This window comes from Pipra filicauda, unplaced genomic scaffold (assembly GCF_003945595.2).
Source record: "Pipra filicauda isolate LSUMZ 115617 unplaced genomic scaffold, ASM394559v2 scaffold471_size599564_pilon, whole genome shotgun sequence".
Classification (NCBI taxonomy): Eukaryota; Metazoa; Chordata; class Aves; order Passeriformes; family Pipridae; genus Pipra; species Pipra filicauda.
In genome coordinates, this window is record NW_024104611.1 from 506,435 (window position 1) to 524,086 (window position 17,652).

Sequence of the window (17,652 nt, forward strand, 5' to 3'; positions counted from 1 at the left end):
TTAGCAGGATATGTGGCTATAAAAATATGGGTGATTTTGCTGAGCAATTCCTTTAGACAAACTAAAGGAAGCAAAATGCTTTTGGGGCTATTAAGTGAAGAGATGAAGTCATGAATCACTGATTTCTGTGTGTGTAAATATTTCTGCATCCTCTGCTTGTGTTCTTTCCTTGGCAGCTGCTGCTGCTCTGTGGCAGAGGGACCTTGGGAATGCTGCTCTGTGGCAGAGGGACCTTGGGAATGCTGCTCTGTGGCAGAGGGACCTTGGGAATGCTGCTCTGTGGCAGAGGGACCTTGGGAATGCTGCTCTGTGTCAGGGACCTTGGGAATGCTGCTCTGGCCCCAGATGGGTTGCTCTGGTCATTTGTCACTCCCGTGTCTTGGCACTCAGGCAGTTTCGTGCTAACTAATTATTTCTATTTTACCAGTCTATTTTTTGCAGTTCTTTACTATTGAGCAGGGAAACTTTGTGTTTTCCTCCTGTATTAAGGAGCCAGAATCTTGTTCAGCAACTTCTGGATCATCCTTGGATTGTTACCTTTAAAGCAGCCCTCAGTCAATCAGCTGAATGAACCATCTTTTTCAGGATTGTCCTATTTACACAGATTGAAAAAAACCTGAGGCCAGTTTAAATTCATTGTTTGTTTTCACTTATACCCTTAATCCTTTTTGACTAAACCATTGTTCTCCTTTTCATTTAGAAAAAAAGGGATAAAAGAGCCAGCTGTTGGCTTTTCAGAGGAGGCACAGGGGCACAGGGTGCTGGCATCTCCTCACAGGTGCCAGTCTGAGCTCAGCTTGCTCTACAAAGAAGGAGTCTGACCACCTTTCTATTTTTAATTATGGCTAAACAGGAGGGCTTCAATAGCAGGCATTGTAATCAAATTCCAGGCACTGAGGTTCTGGATCAAAATTCAGATTCCTTTCCCCACATGTGTCAATGACAGATAACACAGTTTGTAATGTGACAAACTCCTACAACTTCTGGCTCCTGCAGGGTCCCAACATTCCCAATATTAGGACACTTAAGTGGTCCTAATCATCACCTTTGTTCTCTAGGCAAAGGAAGGTACCCTCCTTCTGCATCATGTGTTCTCATGCAATGCTTAAACAATTTCTTTCATATCTTACCAATTTTCTATTTCTTTATCTGGTGTCTTGTCTATTCTATTCACATTTTCAAAGACTACAATTTTTGAGGTGTTATTTATAGGATTAGTAAAGATAGAGAATGTCTTTTTGTGAAAGTCTTGTACTTTTCTTCCTTATTAATGTATTTAAGTGTATTAATCCTTTTGGTACTTTTGGTGTTTTATTTTTTTTTGGGTGTTTTATTTTTTTTTGGGTGTTTTATTTTTTTTTTGGGTGCTTTATTTTTTTTTTGGGTGCTTTATTTTTTTTGGGGTGCTTTATTTTTTTTGGGGTGCTTTCTTTTTTTGGGGGTGCTTTATCTTTTGGGGTTTTTTTGTATTTTTTTTTTTTGGTCTTTTATTCTTTATTTTATTTTGGGGGGCTTGCTTGCGGCGTTTTTGGGTTTTTTGGGGGGTGGGTTGGTTTTTTTTTGTTTTTGTTTTTTTTTTTTTTTTTTTTATTTTATTTTTATTTAAATGTATTAATCCTCCCTTTTCCCCCATCTTTCCCCAGCATGTCACACTTCTGCATTGTTTTCCCTTGCTTTAATAGTTTTCAAGAATATTCTGCTCAGCTGCTGTAAGGGCATCATGCTATTTTCATGCTGTTATTTAATTTCATTGCAGAGCTCTAATGGATGATTTTGAAACTATTCCTGTCAGATGTACGTGAGGCCTAGAAAATATCACCATGTGAGGTCTAGAAAATATCATCATGTGAGGTTCTTCTTCCTTTGTAAAACTGTCACTTTTCCAGCTTGTAACAACTTTTTCAGGTGCTAAAGAAAATCTAAAAAAAATTCTACTTGTGCCAATTTGTTGTCAATCAATATCAACAATAAGGTAATAAACTTACATTCTAAACTGAAAAATACATCTTTTTCTTGTTAGAGGGTGAAGATTACCTTTTGTGATTTGGAGAGCAGAGGGAAGGCTTCTTAGCCACGAAGGAAATACTGAAGTGGGAGGCTTCTGATCTGCTATTTTCAGTTGTGAAACAGGAATCATGAGCTGGCTGCTGAGTTTGTTGTAGTATTTGAACAGATAAAAAGCATCTGACTGTAAGCCACGTGCTGGGGCTGTTGGCTGGCAGCCTGTTCACCAGTGTTCTGGTCAAGGGCTTGAATTCTCAGCCTGTTTAAGCAAAGCCCATTTCTTTCCAAGATTAGATGAGGGATTGCAGAACACTCAGGTACTCAGCTGCAGGCTGTGACCTCAACAAACCCAGTGGTTCTGGGCACAGTCAGACTCTTGATGTGCAAGAAAAACTAATTATACATATATGTAGTGTAATCCTATTATAGATATAATAGGATATGTAGTTCAGCCTTAATTGTACATCATTTTCCTTGTACTTCCTTTATATAAACAGTTTGTTTTCTCCAACAACTTCATCTCCTGTAGTTGTTGAAGTTGTTTGCATCCTTCCAAGAGCCCCACAGCTGAATTCTTGTTGTGGGTGTTGCTGACTCAGCTGTGCTCCAGAATTCCCCTGTCCTGATCAGCACTGATAAGTTTTGTGACATTAATTTCTCTGGAGCAGGAGGGTTCTCACATCCTCATTCAACAGCACAAAACAGAGTTGCAAACGGGTTTCTGTAGATGTTTTTCTTTCTAAAAACACTGGATGTTTCTGTATTATGTTTTTCCTAAACATATCTCCAGGTTTTTGGGGTTTTTTGGGGTGTGACAGTGGTGGTGGCTCAAGCAGATGTCCCTGAGCTGGTAAAAGCTTTCTTAGTAAAACTGAGAAAGTGTGTGTACCTTTTGATTTGCTTTTTTTCTGTCTTTCCTACAACATAAAATGAAGGATATTCACTGGAAAACCTGCTTTGGAGCTGAGTATACCAGTGGTAAAAACTCACCCAGCACATACAATCTAATGGGAAGGAATCTATATTACACAATAATAGTCTAAAGATATAAAATTTAAAAAGTCTAAAGGACTAGAAATGATTTGGTGAGGGCAATCTACTGCTCAATAAAAATCCCTCATTTTTTAGCACATTTGCTGCATAGATGAACACACCTTAATAAAATCCATCTCCAACCTGGACCCTGTACATTTTTAATGTATTTTTTTAAAGTATTCCAGTGTGTCATCTGTGCTAGTCTGAGGAAAAAGCTCTTATACCTGATCCTGTCTTCAAAAGTAGCTGCATGTGGATTTGTGTAATGTATTTTTTTTTTAATATGTTTTTTCTCTTTTTCAAAGCTTTGGGGTTTAAATTTTGGCACAAATTCGCTATTTGGAGGTAGATGATACTTTAAAAGCTTATTTGTAATAAATCCAAACAGAGGCTCTGCATGGCAACTGAGAGTTTTGAATAAGGTGAAGGAAAGTTTCCATTCTTGGCCCAAATGGGACCATCAGTCTCCTGTCATATGGAGTGATTAGAGGTGTAGTGCACTGAGCAGAGGGATGAAGGACCCCGGTCCAAACCCCCGCTCCAAATTTTGGAAGGGCTTGAGAGCTGTTTAGCCCATTAGTAGCAGAACTGTAGCTGCTTAAGTTCCTGGCCTTTTTTCCCTTCGTTCTCCAGTGGTAGAAGTTCCTTTTTTTCACTTATTTCAAAATTGCTGAATTATCAGGCATTTGAAAAAACCCAAACACACACAAAACACAGTTCAAGCTATTATCCAAGTCTTTCCCTTCCAGTCGTCCTTCCCTCTGCTTGTGGTTCCCAGTTCCCTCATGGAACAACTTTTATTTTCCTCCTTAATAATTTCCACAAATTGCTTTTCCCTTGCTCAGTCATGCTCTACACTTTTTTGGGGCTTTGGGGTTTTTTTTGTTGTTGTTTGTTTGTTTTGTTTTCTGTGGGGTTTTTTGTTTGATTTTGGTTTTTGTTTTGTTTTTATTTTTTATTTTTATTTCTTTTATTTTGTGGTTGTTTATGTTTTAGGTTTTTGTGGTTGTTTATGTTTTAGGTTTTTGTGGTTGTTTATGTTTTAGGTTTTTGTGGTTGTTTATGTTTTAGGTTTTTGTGGTTGTTTATGTTTTAGGTTTTTGTGGTTGTTTATGTTTTAGGTTTTTGTGGTTGTTTATGTTTTAGGTTTTTGTGGTTGTTTATGTTTTAGGTTTTTGTGGTTGTTTATGTTTTAGGTTTTGGTTTTTTTTCTATTTGGTTTTTCGGGGGTTTTGGGTTTTTTTCTGTTTCGGTTTTGGGGGTTTTTTTGGGTTTTTTTCTGTTTCGGTTTTGGGGGTTTTTTTGGGTTTTTCTTTTTATATGTTCGGTTTGGGGTTTTTCTGGGGTTTTTTCGGGTTTTTTTGTGTGGGTTTTTTTTGGGTTTTTTGGGTGGGTTTTTTGGTTTGTTTTTGGGTTTTTTTCGTTTCGGGTTTTGGGGTTTTTTGGGTTTTTTTGGGAGTTTTTTGTGGGTTTTTTTGGGGGTTTTTTTGTGGATTTTTGGAGGTATTTTTTGGGGGGTGTTGTGGGGTTTTGGGTTTTTTTTTATGGGGGTTTTTTTGTGGTTTTTTTTTTCATTTTTAATTTTTCTTATTTTTGATTTCTGGGGATTTATTTTTTGTATTTTTTTTATTTTTTTTATTTTTTTTTTCTTTTTTTACTTTTTTTTTTAATTTTTTATTTTTTTTTTGGGGTTTTTTTGCATTTATGTGGGTTTTTTGGGGGGTTTTATTTTGGTTTTTTTCGGGTTTTTTTGGGGGGTTTTATTTTGGTTTTTTTGGGTTTTTTTTGGGGGTTTTATTTGGGTTTTTTTGGGTTTTTTGGGGAGTTTTTTTGGCATTTTTTGGGGGGTTTTTGGACTATTTTTTTTTAATTTTTTGGGGTATTTTTTGGGGTATTTTTGGGTGGTTTTTTTTTCACTTTTTGGGTGTCTTTTGGGGGGGTCCCGAGGTTGTTTTTGGGGGGGTATTTTTTGCTTTTATTTTGGTTTTTTTGGGGCGGTTTTGGGGCGGTTTTGGGGCGGTTTTTTGGGGCGGTTTCTGGGGCGGTTTTGGGGGGGGTTGGTTTTTTTTTATTTTTATTTTTTTAATTTTTGGATTTTTTTAATTTTTTGATTTTTTTGATCTTGTGATTTTTGATTTTTTTAATTTTTTTTATTTTTTGATTTTTTTTTTATTTTTGATTTCTGATTTTTTTTGGTTTTTTGTTTTTGTTTTTTTTTTTTTGTTTTTTTTGTTTGTTTTTTTGGTTTTTTTTTTGGTTTTTTGATTTTTTGCTTTGATTTTTCTGCTTTTTTTGATTTTTTGATTTTTGATTTTTTGATTTTTTGATTTTTTTTGAATTTTTGATTTTTTATTTTTTTCCTTTTTATTTTTTGATTTTTTGATTTTTTTTTGATTTTTGATTTTTATTTTTTATTTTTTATTTTATTTTTTTATTTTTTTATTTTTTTGAGGAGTTTTTTATTTTTATATTTGTATTTTTTTTAATATATTCATCCTGTATAACCTGAGAAGTTCAACAACAATAAGTAGAAGTAAGCCTGTTTTTACGTGTAATGAAAATATTTTGCAGGAAGGCAGCAATGTTTTCATATTGACAATGAATGGCTCGTGGGGTCAGTCAGGTTGGCCACACCTGATTTAAGTCCTAAGCAAAATAACATCCCAAAAGTCCTTGGAGTACCTTTGCTTCTGGAACTTGCACTGATGTAGCTGTTTCTGTAAAAATCATCTTTGGAAGCAGATCTCTTTGAATCAATGAATAGAATTCCATAAAAATCCTAGGACTGGGAAATTGTATTACACAGTGGGTTTGCATAGTCTAAATTCGAGTTTTCCACTTAAAACACTGAAAAAAATGTCCTCAGTAATTAATTTGCACCATTTAAGTGCACGTGGAATTTCCATTAAAAATAACAATTCTTCTCGGTGGAAGAGAGACTTGAGTGGAAAATCTTTGTCCTAATCATGATGTTTCATGAAGTGTTTAAAGAGAAATATTTTTATCTTTAATCTGTGAATTATATATATATATGATTTGAAAAGTAGCTGATGCAAGAAGAAATGAGTGTCATTCCTCTCCCGGCATCAACTCTGACAGTTGGTTGTGGGAGGAAGATGCCTCTTCATTGTCTGTTTTCCTTTGCTTGTTACCTTCCTTTCATAAATAAGGAATGAAAAACAGCCTTTCTTTTTTTGATGTAGCTTATAAGACATTCCTGAGAGGGTGTATTTTTCTCTCTTTTCATTGCCCTGCACTAATGGCAAGTCACACTCAAAACCTCCAGAGACAAACTAGGAGACAAGTACACAGACATATGTTAGGTTTTCTTTTATTTAGGTGGAAAACGAGTCATAAATCCTTAACCATCCCTGCAGACTATTTGCAAGACAAAAATAAGTCTCTCTGCCAACGTATCCTGTTTTCAAAAAAGCTTTTCTCCAATTTTTTTCAGAGCTACAGGTCTGTGCAGTGGAAGTGAGACTTCGTGAGGCAGATATTGCACTGAAATGCCTGTTCTCCAGCAAAAAAAAATCATCATGATTGGAAAGGCACAGCCTGTCTGGTTGTTTATGTGCTCTAACACAACTGCCTTGGAGTTTTGTGGATCTAAACAGTTTTTCAGGGATCTCTGTGTAATAAATCAGTGTCTGATTGGAAAGGTGGTTTCCTACAGAGGGGCCCTGACAATGCAGGAAACTCGGAATCTCGCCTTGAAATGGTGTCTCTGTGATCTCCAAATGTGCAGTGGCTCAGATGAGGGGCTGGAGGGCACCCTCAGGCTCTCGGCAGGGTGGGAGTGTGGATCTGCGAGGGCAGGAAGGATCTCCAGAGGGGTCTCAATCCCTGGGCTGAGGCCAACGGTCTGAGGTTCCCCAAGGCCCAGGGCTGGGTCCTGCCCTCGTGTCACAATGATTCTCAGAATCTAGAACCTTCTGGCACGCCGTGGGCAGAGGTTCTGTGTCGTGTTGGTACCAGTTGCTCTTGGCAACCCTTTGGTTGCCCCTTGGGTCGCCCCCAGAGCTGCAGGAGGAACGGGGTGGAGGAGGAACGGGGTGAGCTGGGAAGGGCCATGGTTGGTGCTGCCGGGGGGGACGTCCCTGGCCAAGGTAAGGACAGTGACCCTCTCACTGGCTTTTCTCTGGGTGTTGTCACCTGTTCTCAGAGCAACAGAGGGGAAAAAGCCGCAGCCACGGCTTGGACAGGAACACTCTTTGCTGGGTCAGGGACTGGCTGAGGGCTGGGCCCAGAGAGTGCTGGGGATGGAGCTGCATCCAGCTGGGATCTGTCACCAGTGGTGTCCCCAGGGATCAGTGTTGGGCCCAGTCCTGTTTAATAGCTTTATTGATGATTTAGATGAGGGGATTGAGTCCATCATCAGCAAATTTGCAGATGACACCAAGCTGGGGGGAGTGTCCATCAGCTGGAAGGCAGGAGGGCTCTGCAGAGGGACCTGCCCAGGTTGGAGAGTTGGGCTGATTCCAAGGGGATGAGGTTCAAGCAGGCCAAGGGCCGGGTCCTGCCCTTTGGCCACAACAACCCCCGGCAGCTCCAGGCTGGGCCAGAGGGGCTGGAGAGCAGCCAGGCAGGAAGGGAGCTGGGAGTGGGGATGGACAGGGAGCTGAACAGGAGCCAGTGTGCCCAGGGGGACAAGAGGGCCAATGGATCCTGGCCTGGCTCAGGAACAGGGTGGCCAACAGGGCCAGGGAAGTGATTCTGCCCCTGGACTCAGCGCTGGGGAGGCCACCCCTGGAGTGCTGTGTCCAGTTCTGGGCCCTCAGCTCAGGAAGGACATGGAGGGGCTGGAGCAGGGCCAGAGAAGAGCAACGAGGCTGGGGAAGGGACTGGAGCACAAGTGCTGTGAGGAGAGGCTGAGGGAGCTGGGGGGGCTCAGCCTGGAGAAGAGGAGGCTCAGGGGAGACCTCCTCACTCTCTGCAACTCCCTGACAGGAGGGGGGAGCCAGGGGGGGGTTGGTCTCTTTTCCCAGGCAACCATCAGCAAGACAAGAGGGCTGGGTCTGCAGCTGTGCCAGGGGAGGGTTAGGTTGGAGATTAGGAAGAATTTCTTTGCAGAGAGGGTGCTCAGCCATTGGAATGGGCTGCCCAGGGAAGGGGGGGATTCTCCATCCCTGGAGGTGTTTAAGGACAGACTGGATGTGGCATCAGTGCCATGGGCTGGGAACCACGGCGGGGTTGGATCAAGGGTTGGACTTGATGATCTTGGAGGTCCCTTCCAACCCAGCTGATTCTGTGATTCTGTGAAAAGCTGCCCTTGACAGGGCAGATGCCTAATGAGGGATGGACGGGTGGGGACAGGCAGACGGGTTTATTTGGCAGGGTGGTGTTTGGTCAAAGGTTGGATTCGCCCTTGGAGGTCACTTCCAACCCAAATAATTGTGAGTCTGTTTAAATATACACACTCCTGCATCACTCAGTGCTTACAAAACATCACGTTTCAACTTCTGCCCTCCTGTGTAGCTTAAAGCAAAACACAATCTATCTGATGTGGAACCTGAGCACTTGTAGCTGAAACAGCCATTCTGTGGCTTGGTTTTCTGTCTCTGCTCTCAGGACTGCGTACAAAAATGCTTTTAGCACAGAGAATCTGCCCCAAACAGCTCTCAGTGCTATAGCCTGGGTGCCTGACTTGTCCTGTTGTGTGTGGCAATGGCAGTGTGCATATCACAAAATGTCAGGTAATTTTATAGCCCTTGTCAGAACTGTACATGAAGTGAAAGCAGTGCAGAGGGTAGGTGTTCATTCTATCAAGTGAACAAAGCCACCTAAACGTTTTTTATTACACTTGAAAGTAGCTTAATTCACTTTCCCCCAGCTGATCAGAAAGTTTTGGTGTTTGATTCTCAGAAGGGGGGGGGAAAAAAAAGGATTGGCAGCTGGAGAGGACAGGAGGGTTTGCTGAGCAGTGGAAATGCTGGTGTGATGAACAGGAGCATGAAGTCAATTAAATCCCCACCTGTAGTCTAAGTTATCCAGCCCCAAGTGAGCAGAGGAAAGACTCTCCTGAACCAGTACCATCATCCCAGATCAGAGAGTGACAGCAGGCAGAAAAGTGTCACCATGTCACACCCTTTATTTTATTTCTGGAGCAAAGACTCCACCTGAGAACCCTTCTGCCCAAGGGGTGAGTGCTGGTCCTACTGAGTTCTCCAAAATGTTTCTCTGGTTTGCTGCAGAGGGAATATTTCTCTGCTGAAGTCAAGTCACAGCCTAGTAAGTCACCTTGCCAAGCAGAGCCGTTATGTGCAAATAACAATTGATTATATGTACTAAAACGTTAATATTAGCAGCTAAAACTTTGTCACTTGGCAGGGTGCTGCATGTCCTGCCCTTCCACTGCAATTATTGCTCTTCTCTAGATGTGACTTCAGTGAATAACAAGTGTTACAGTCACTGACACCTCAAATGTTCTTCGAAGAGACTAAAAGATGGAAAGGTTAAAAAAATATGCAGTGTCTAACTAATGTCGATTATGAAAATTGATTGTTTTTACATAACCCTTTCTGCTTAGGAGAAAAATGAAGGCAGTGCCTTCTTCCAGTTTAAACTTCCCAGTTTTAACTCAATATTTGTATCAGGTTTGGACATGTTTTATTTCCTTTTATAGAGCAAAATATTTTATTTTGGGGTCAGTATAGGCAATTCTTATTTGCACTGCTTTAAATCAATGAATTTCACTTAAACTGAAAGAGGATTTCAGATATTTTACTTGAACTGAAAGGATTTCAGAGCAAAGGATGAGTTTTTTGACTGGTTTGTCTTATGTGCTATGAGCTGAGTTTGTGGTTTCCTCAATGGAGGAAAATCTGTTGTGTAAGCCCCAAATGCTAATTATTTTTAGTGAGTGATTCAGAGCAGCTTCAGTCATTCAGACCATCTGTTTATATTACTGATATCTGTTTGGGTTTTACAGTATTCTCCTTTTATTTCTTTCCCCATTACTCAGTGTTTCCCATTCAGACACCAGGTCTCTGTGCTCCCTCCTTCTTTTATTATAATATGAAGCTTTTCTTTCTGAAAAGCTAAGAAAAAATAGTCGCTCTTGTCATCTCTCTGTGGCAAACAGAGGAGTTATTTTTTTTTTACCCTCACATATTATATTTTTTGCTTTCTTAGAACCATCAGCCATGAGGATCTGGTGGCTCACTGTGGCCATCTCCTCATGACACTAAATCTGTTATTTTTCAATATATTTTTCCCCAGGGTGGTGCCCCTTCTTTCCTCTAAAAACCACATTTCAGTTGCAGCACTCCTTGAAAAAAAGAATGTTTCACAAAAAGAATTTCTCGGAAGATTCTGAGAATTGTTTTCTTTTGCCTTGAGTCCTCTCAGTGTTTTACTTCCTTTGTCTTTAATTAGCGTGGAAAAGAAGGTGGGGGAAAGAAAAAAATGGACAAGGCAGACTGAAGTAAACACCCAAATATCTGGTTTCATTTAAGTTGGGCTTCTCATGACTCTTGTCCTAGCAAGAAAAGAACTAAGAGGGGGGAAAAAATACGTGGAAAGGTGCTTCTGAAAGCTGATTTCTCTGAGTGCAGGAATTTGGGGGAGGAACAAACTATTCTAAACTCACCTCTAAACCTCTAAACTCTCTTTATTTTCGTTGCCACGGGTTCATTTGCAGAGGGCCAGCTCCTTCAGGTGCTGGGTGTGGATCCTGGCTGCCAGGAGGGGTGGTGGCAGGGGGCTCTCCTTGTGCGCTGTGCCGACCAGGAATGGTGAAAAACTGTAGTTTCGTTATTTATTGAAGGCATCCAGAGGTGGGGGAGGGAAAACAGCCGGCAGTGTTCCCACCCCCAGCTCCCTGCCGGGGCTGCTGCCGGGGTGCAAAGCTGTTCCCCATCACTTTGCAAACAAGATCCATTGTTGCTGCTCCGCAGAGGGAGAAAATTATACTGACAAATGATAATGGTGTTGACTCCCTGGTAAGAAAGTGGAAGCTTTATTGCTCCACAATCAAACAAACAACTTCCTCTGCATCTAATGAATGGGTTCAGCTGCAAGTCAAACATAATTGCAGATAAACCCTGTTTAATATCAAAGCTTGAAGGCAATTAAGCTCCCTGAACTCCACCAGTTCTTTCTCTGTGACCTTTGGTGCACTGACTGCAAGAAGGAAAAATGACATGTAAAAACCCTCATAAAGTGCTTCATTCTGAAGTGGGAAATCTGAATATTCATAACGAGAACATTATTTCTGGGATTTCTTTGGGACTGCAGCCTTATCTCACACCAAAGTTCTACTGTAAGGTGTGCATATTTTTAATTTATTTGCTTGGGATAGGGGAAGCCATCAGGGAATTCAAGCTTACAAGGCAGGGAGAAGTTGGAAACTCTTTGTGTTTGGGGTTGATTTTTTTTTTTTTTTTTTGAAAGAGACCAAAATGCCCAATGTATTCATATTGGATATAACGAAAGCAGTTCAATGTCCCTGGGTCTTCTGCAGGATCACTGATTGCCTGACACGAGACCTAATGGCTTTCTGTCAGATATTCCCAACTTTAACCAGGTGTCTCACCTGAGAGCCACAACCTTCTGCTGCTGTGTCCAGCAAAAGATTTCTGTGCCACCAGTACTTTACAATTTAAACTGTTGGAAAGTGAATGCCCACAGTTTGTTTTTACACAGTGACCATGAGGACGTCACTGAAATTAAAAGAAATTCTGGTTTAAAAGCCTTTGAAGTGCCTCCAGACAAGCACTGCTGGTGGTCTCCTGATGCTACTGCCAGGAAACAGTCATTTCTAAAGGTGGGGTTCTCGTCTCTTCAGCAATCCAGAAGTAAACTCAGGCTGGTTCACGCAGCTTTGCTGAACACCCTTCAGATTTTGGGTTGGTATAGATCAGAGAGGCACCTGATGAGCTATTTTTAAACTGCTCTTCTCAAACAGAATAATTTCTAGGTCCCAGTTCAGCAAGAATAAAAAGATATGTGTGCCTCTACCTTTCCCCTGAGGCTAATGAATGAACTTATTCCTGAAGATGTAGACCAGGTAGTTGTTCAAAAGCTGATTATTTGTTCAGGGACAAAAGTCTGATCTGTTCCCTTGATGAGTTCCACTGTCCTTGGGGTAGAAAGTTACATTTAATTTTTCTCAGCCGGTTCACTGTGACTTTTTTCTGAAAGCAGCTTCAAATAAGAAGGTGGAATAAAAGATATAAAGGTGACAGTTGTTTCTTCACTTCCTCCAGCTGAAAAGGGAGTGTAAGTCATATCTCCTTTATGCTGGCCAACAAAGTGGGCTCCAGGGTAACGCTGTGTCAGAGTGGAAGGGGGAACAAAGGACTGGAGAGATGAAGATCAGCACCCATTAACACCAAATTAATTTGTTTTTTAAAAGGAACTGTCACCGTGTTTTGAACAAAAGTGTCGGTGAGACCAGGGAAAGAGCGTGATGTACACAGATACCTTATCTGGCACTTCATTGCCTAAGGGAATTACATTTGAGAGTCCTGTTCCTGGACATAGAGAAGTCCAAGTCTGGTTTAGCTCACTTAGAGATACAAGGCTTAAGTCACAGAGGTTTGTTGAGTCACCGAAGTATTTTGAGGATAGAAAACAATCATCAATCTGAAACTAAAGCTGCAGCTGTCAAAAATCTTTTGTCGTATCTGTGCTTCCTTAATGACTCTAAAGGAAGGCTGAACTTCCTTGGAAATGTTGGTGTGTCTGCAGTACCTGGCAGAAAGGAATAAGGCAATGAACAGTGGAAGTTCAATACAGAGAGAGTTAAGATATTATGCAAAAGCCTCACTGTTATCAATTTGCAACAGCTACAGTCATGTAGTTCTTGGATAAGGATGGGCAAAGGCAATGGATGCCAATCCTAAATACGTGAGGGGATGGTGGGAGGAAAGAGGGATAACCCATTTCGGGGGGAGGCTGAAGTTTTCCATAAAGAGTAATTAATAAAAGCTGCCTTTTATATTTCTAATACACCATGTTGTGATTTGGGAGCCTTTATATCCAGAGTGTGGCTTGAACAATAATTAAAGAGGTGCTGCTCTCCTGCTGCAGTGGAAGAGCATGAAAATGTGATGGGCTGGAAAGAATCTGGTTTTTTAAAGGTGTAAATGAGAGAGAACCCCTCATTTTTGCTTTTCCTTTGCCACTGCAGCTGGTCAGGTTGATTTATTTTCTCCTAGTGAAAATTTGAGGTGTGTGTTTCAAGCTTTCTCAGTTTCTGGTTTAATAGACTAGGAAGTTATATTTTCAGTGCTGCATCCGTGCCCCTTGTATTACTCAGGAAACCTGTGCTTAACTCAGCCACTGGCAAACCTCAGTTCCTCGCTTTGGATAAACATTTAAACAGCAACTAAAATAACACAATTTCCAGAAAAATTTTGGGAGATCCTCCCTTCCTGTAGCATGCCATGGTGATCAAAGCTTTCTATCTACACGCAAAAAATGCTCATTTCATCAGTCTGAATGGGGGGAAATTCCCCCTTGCACATGTGTTTGAAGGCCTCTTGCCTCCTTGTACCTGCTGCCTCTGCCAAGGGGCATCCTGGGGAATATTTCCCCAGAGGCTACTTAGAGAAAATATTAAAGCCCCAACAGTGTAGCTTGTGGAAGATTTGGATCTATTGTTTTACTGCTTTTCTCATCCATGACTGTAATGGCTGGTTTTGCATTAATATGTTTTCAGTGTAAATGAACAATTGTATTTCATGCCTCGGGCAGATTATTTTCTCATTACCACATTAAATACTAAAGGCTGTTTTTCTGCCTCAGATCCACAGTGTCTGTCAGCATCTGCCTAAAAACCTCTGCTGTGGAAGTCAGTGGTGCCAGACTGAAGTACCATTGAGCTAGAAGTTAGAACCTGGCTCCAATATTCCTTGTAGCACTTGGAAAATTGAAGAAGCTCTTGTGTTTAATAGCATATATGATGTTTATGAGAAAAGTCTATAATTTTCCTACCCCAAGATCACTAAGAGTAGATAAATAACAGTATAAGCAATGATTAAGGCTCATACCTTTATTCACTTCACCTTTGTTGATATTAGTGAAAGTTTGCACCTTTGTCTCAACCAAGATTTTGGTTCAAGTGGGACTTTAGAATTAACTGTAGGATGAGTGGACTCAGTTTTCCAGGAGCTGTGGTCTCATTGTGCAGTTCATTTAATCCAATGTGCTTCTTTAATCATGTCCTGCCTGAAGGGATACAGAAAAGTGTGTGTGCCTGAAAATACTGTTCTAAACCCTGTGGCAGTTATCTAATGATTCCAGGGTGGAGGGTTTGATATCTGAGTATCTGAACAGGGAACAGAAGAGTTCTGATTTTGGTCATGAGAGGAACTGAGCTGTCTGTGTGCTGGTTGAAAATGACTTTTCACTTTCTTCCTGGTGTGCTCTGTTCTTTAGATTTTTATGTACTAATTAGCTGGGTAACCAGAAAGAAAAAACACCACCTAACTGACTGATTTTTCAAAACAGTCCTCCTGTGTATATGTAGTGGAAATGCAAGGAATCAATGTGCTTTCCATTCTGCCATTTCTACCTGCTCTTTCCCTGTTCTCATTTCTTTGCCAATGTATTGTCAGTCCTTCCTCTGTTGTGTGTCTGCTCCTCAAAAGCCTGGATTTCAAAGGCTGTCAAGTTTTCTTACAGTCTCATGTTTGCCCAGCTTGTGGTTGGAATGAATGAGAGTCTGCAAAATGAGAGAGAAATGCAGAGAAACTCGGTGTCTGATACTTGTGGGGAGAATATTTTCTTCCAAGAGACGGAATGAAATGAGTTCAGTTGATTTCTGGAACAGCAGATGCCAACCATTTGTGTGACCATCAATCCCCCAATAATGATCCCCCAATAGGGATCATTAACAAAAGCTTCTCTAGGCTTTGCATATTGATAGTGTGAGATAATGGCTCTGTGGCCATATGAGTCTTTATTTCACAGATCCTAATGTGATGAGATTTCTCCTCTTAGATTTCTCCTCTTAGATTTCTCCTCTTAGATTTCTCCTCTTAGATTTCTCCTCTTAGATTTCTCCTCTTAGATTTCTCCTCTTAGATTTCTCCTCTTAGATTTCTCCTCTTAGATTTCTCCCTTAGATAAAGGCTGTTGGTTAAGAATTGAATCAGTTCCCCGTGTTTCTCAGCTCCATTTTAGTGGAACTGAAATGCTTCTCACCTTTTGCTTCTTGTCAGGATTTGAATTCCTGAGCTCTTTGGGCCTCCAAAGGGGAAAGAGGGGCCCCCTGGGGGTCTGAAAAAGAGCAAATTGTGCCCAAGGGGCAAATAGGAAGTTTCAGGAAAAGGAAATCAAAAACTAGCACCACTTGAAGGCTAAGTAAATAAACTGTGGCTAATTTCACACAACCCCTTCCCTACCTAAAATAAATGGACTTAGGGAAGAATAACTTTAGGAAGAGCAATGTGATTAGTGGCCTTCTCAGTTCTGTGGCTTTTGAAGGGAGTTAAGGAAGTCCATCAAGTCCATCCTTTGGAATTCTGAATTAGCTGGTTATCCACTACTGAACTCTAGTGAAGACTGAAAAACCAATTGGGAGACCTGTGATTAAAAACAAAACAAACAAAAAACCCCAACAAACTGGCAGGGTTTGGGTCCGGGTCTGGTTAGGGTCAAAGATCAGTTTGTCTGAAAACTCTTAGAAAAGTTTCTTGATCAAACAGATTACTTTTGATCTTGTGTGATCGGGAGAGAGAGAGCAAAGATGGGTCTTCTGGGGCATTTTTTTGGACCCATCTTATTTCCCCTAAATATTCTCCACAGTGAGCTATTTGTTAAGGTGTCCCCAGAAATGTCAAACGTTTAAGTTGAGAAAAAGATACTTGCAGAAGCAAGAGTGGAGCTTTAATGTATGCAAATATTCCTTCTATAATCCAGATTTTTAAGAGCAGCAGTATTCATTCAGCCAGGAGCACTGCTAAGAGAATTAGTATCCAGTGACAACAACCAATAAACCTGGCACTTGAAATACTAGGCAGATGTAATGAACTCACTGGAGAACAATCTCCATAGATAAATAGCCATAAAATGAATGGTTCTGGCTAGTAAATAAATACAAAGATGTGATGTTCCTCATGAACAGATAAAGGCTTAAACTGTTTAAAAATGACTCACTGTAGGCTGCCATCCTAGTTCTCTGTAGAAAGAAATGTTCTCCTGAAGTGTGCAGCCCATACTGATGTGGTTTGGATAAAGCAGATGGAAAGGAATATTACTAGAAACACAGGAAACCTTCCTGAACCTTGCCTGTCCCTCTGTGCCAGTCCTGCAGCTGCACAAGTTGGTAATACTTTTTTTTGCCCCTCCCAAACCCTGCCAGTCAGTCGTGCAGTTTGACTGATCCTACTCCTTTCATGTGGTACAAACAAACTGAGTTGGATGCAAGGAAAACGCCTCCTTGCAACGTGCCAGGGATATTCCCCCACCCCTCTGCATGCCAGAAAATGGGATGTCCACGTTTACAGCCTTCCCTGCAATTCCATTTTCACCTTCTAACAGGGAGATGCCCCCACTTTGAATAGAGATCTCTGCTAGGGAGTAGTAACATCACTGTGTGTAATTTCCCATATAATTTCCAGGGAGCTGCTTGGAGACAAGGGGGGAAAGTGTGTGTGTTTGAAGTAGCTCTGCCCCACTCTCCAGGTTTCTAATGTGCCTTGTTCCCAACCTAGAAGCCTTTTGAGGTGACCTGCTGAGATACAGAACAACAGTCTCTCTCTCCTGCTTTGCAAGCATAAGGTGAGAAATCTCAGGGCCTGTAAAACTTGGGATAGTGGGAAGACCTCAGAACAACTGCTGGAAACCCTGCCAGTGGGATGCTTGCTTTGGTTGTGTTGTGGCAGGGTGGGGATGTGCATTGAAAAGTTGCTGTTAGGAGGATGGTGCCCGTGGAATCAGCTCCTTGTGTGTCTGTAGCCCGAGGAGGAGTTTGGATGGCTCTGTTCCAGTGAGGAATTGCTCCTGCACTGAGGTTATTTATGGCACTGTGGTGGTGAGAGCTTCATTGTGCCCTATTAGATACAGCTCACTTGACAAATAAATACAGATAAGGACTGGAGAGACTCATATACTGTCCAACTGTTTGAAGGAATTTAGTACTGGATGGACCTTCTGGTATCCTGAGTCCAGTTTACTGGCTGTCACAGGCATGACATGTATTCATACATTATCTGCTACAAAAATACATCTGAAACTGTGCTGGGCTCAAGATCTTTCTCAGCATCTGCCAGGCCAGTGTTTCAGAGAAATACTTTTCCTCTGTTACACACCTCTCCTAGTTTCTTATCTATATTTATTTATATTTTGATTCTGTGCCAGCTTTATCCTGTAACTTAAATTATTTTCTCTGCGCACAACCCTTGTATGAATGAGGGTTATGGATAATGAACCGAAGGCAGGGGTGACTATTCCTGGCCTTGGCTTTTTGTCTGTCTGGGGTGCTAAACAATGTGCTCTGCTGTGGTGGGGCTGCCCAGCTCCTGATAATCTTGTGCCTTTTCCTGTTGGTGTTAATCTTTCCTCACCCCAGATGATCAGAGGATTCAACACGAGTTTGGGTGCTTTCTGTTGTGGTGCCTTGTACAAGACTTCCCTGAAAATGGCTTGTCCTGGGGTGCTTTT

General features: G+C 41.3%; 1 long non-coding RNA gene across 1 annotated transcript; it reads left to right on the forward strand.

The window, feature by feature from the left end:
* Positions 1–6,982: 6,982 nt before the first annotated feature.
* On the forward strand, positions 6,983–12,655 carry LOC120324246. Its single transcript, XR_005565410.1, has 2 exons — positions 6,983–7,148; positions 12,398–12,655. It is a non-coding gene; the product is annotated as an uncharacterized LOC120324246 (long non-coding RNA).
* The last annotated feature ends 4,997 nt before the right edge of the window (positions 12,656–17,652 follow it).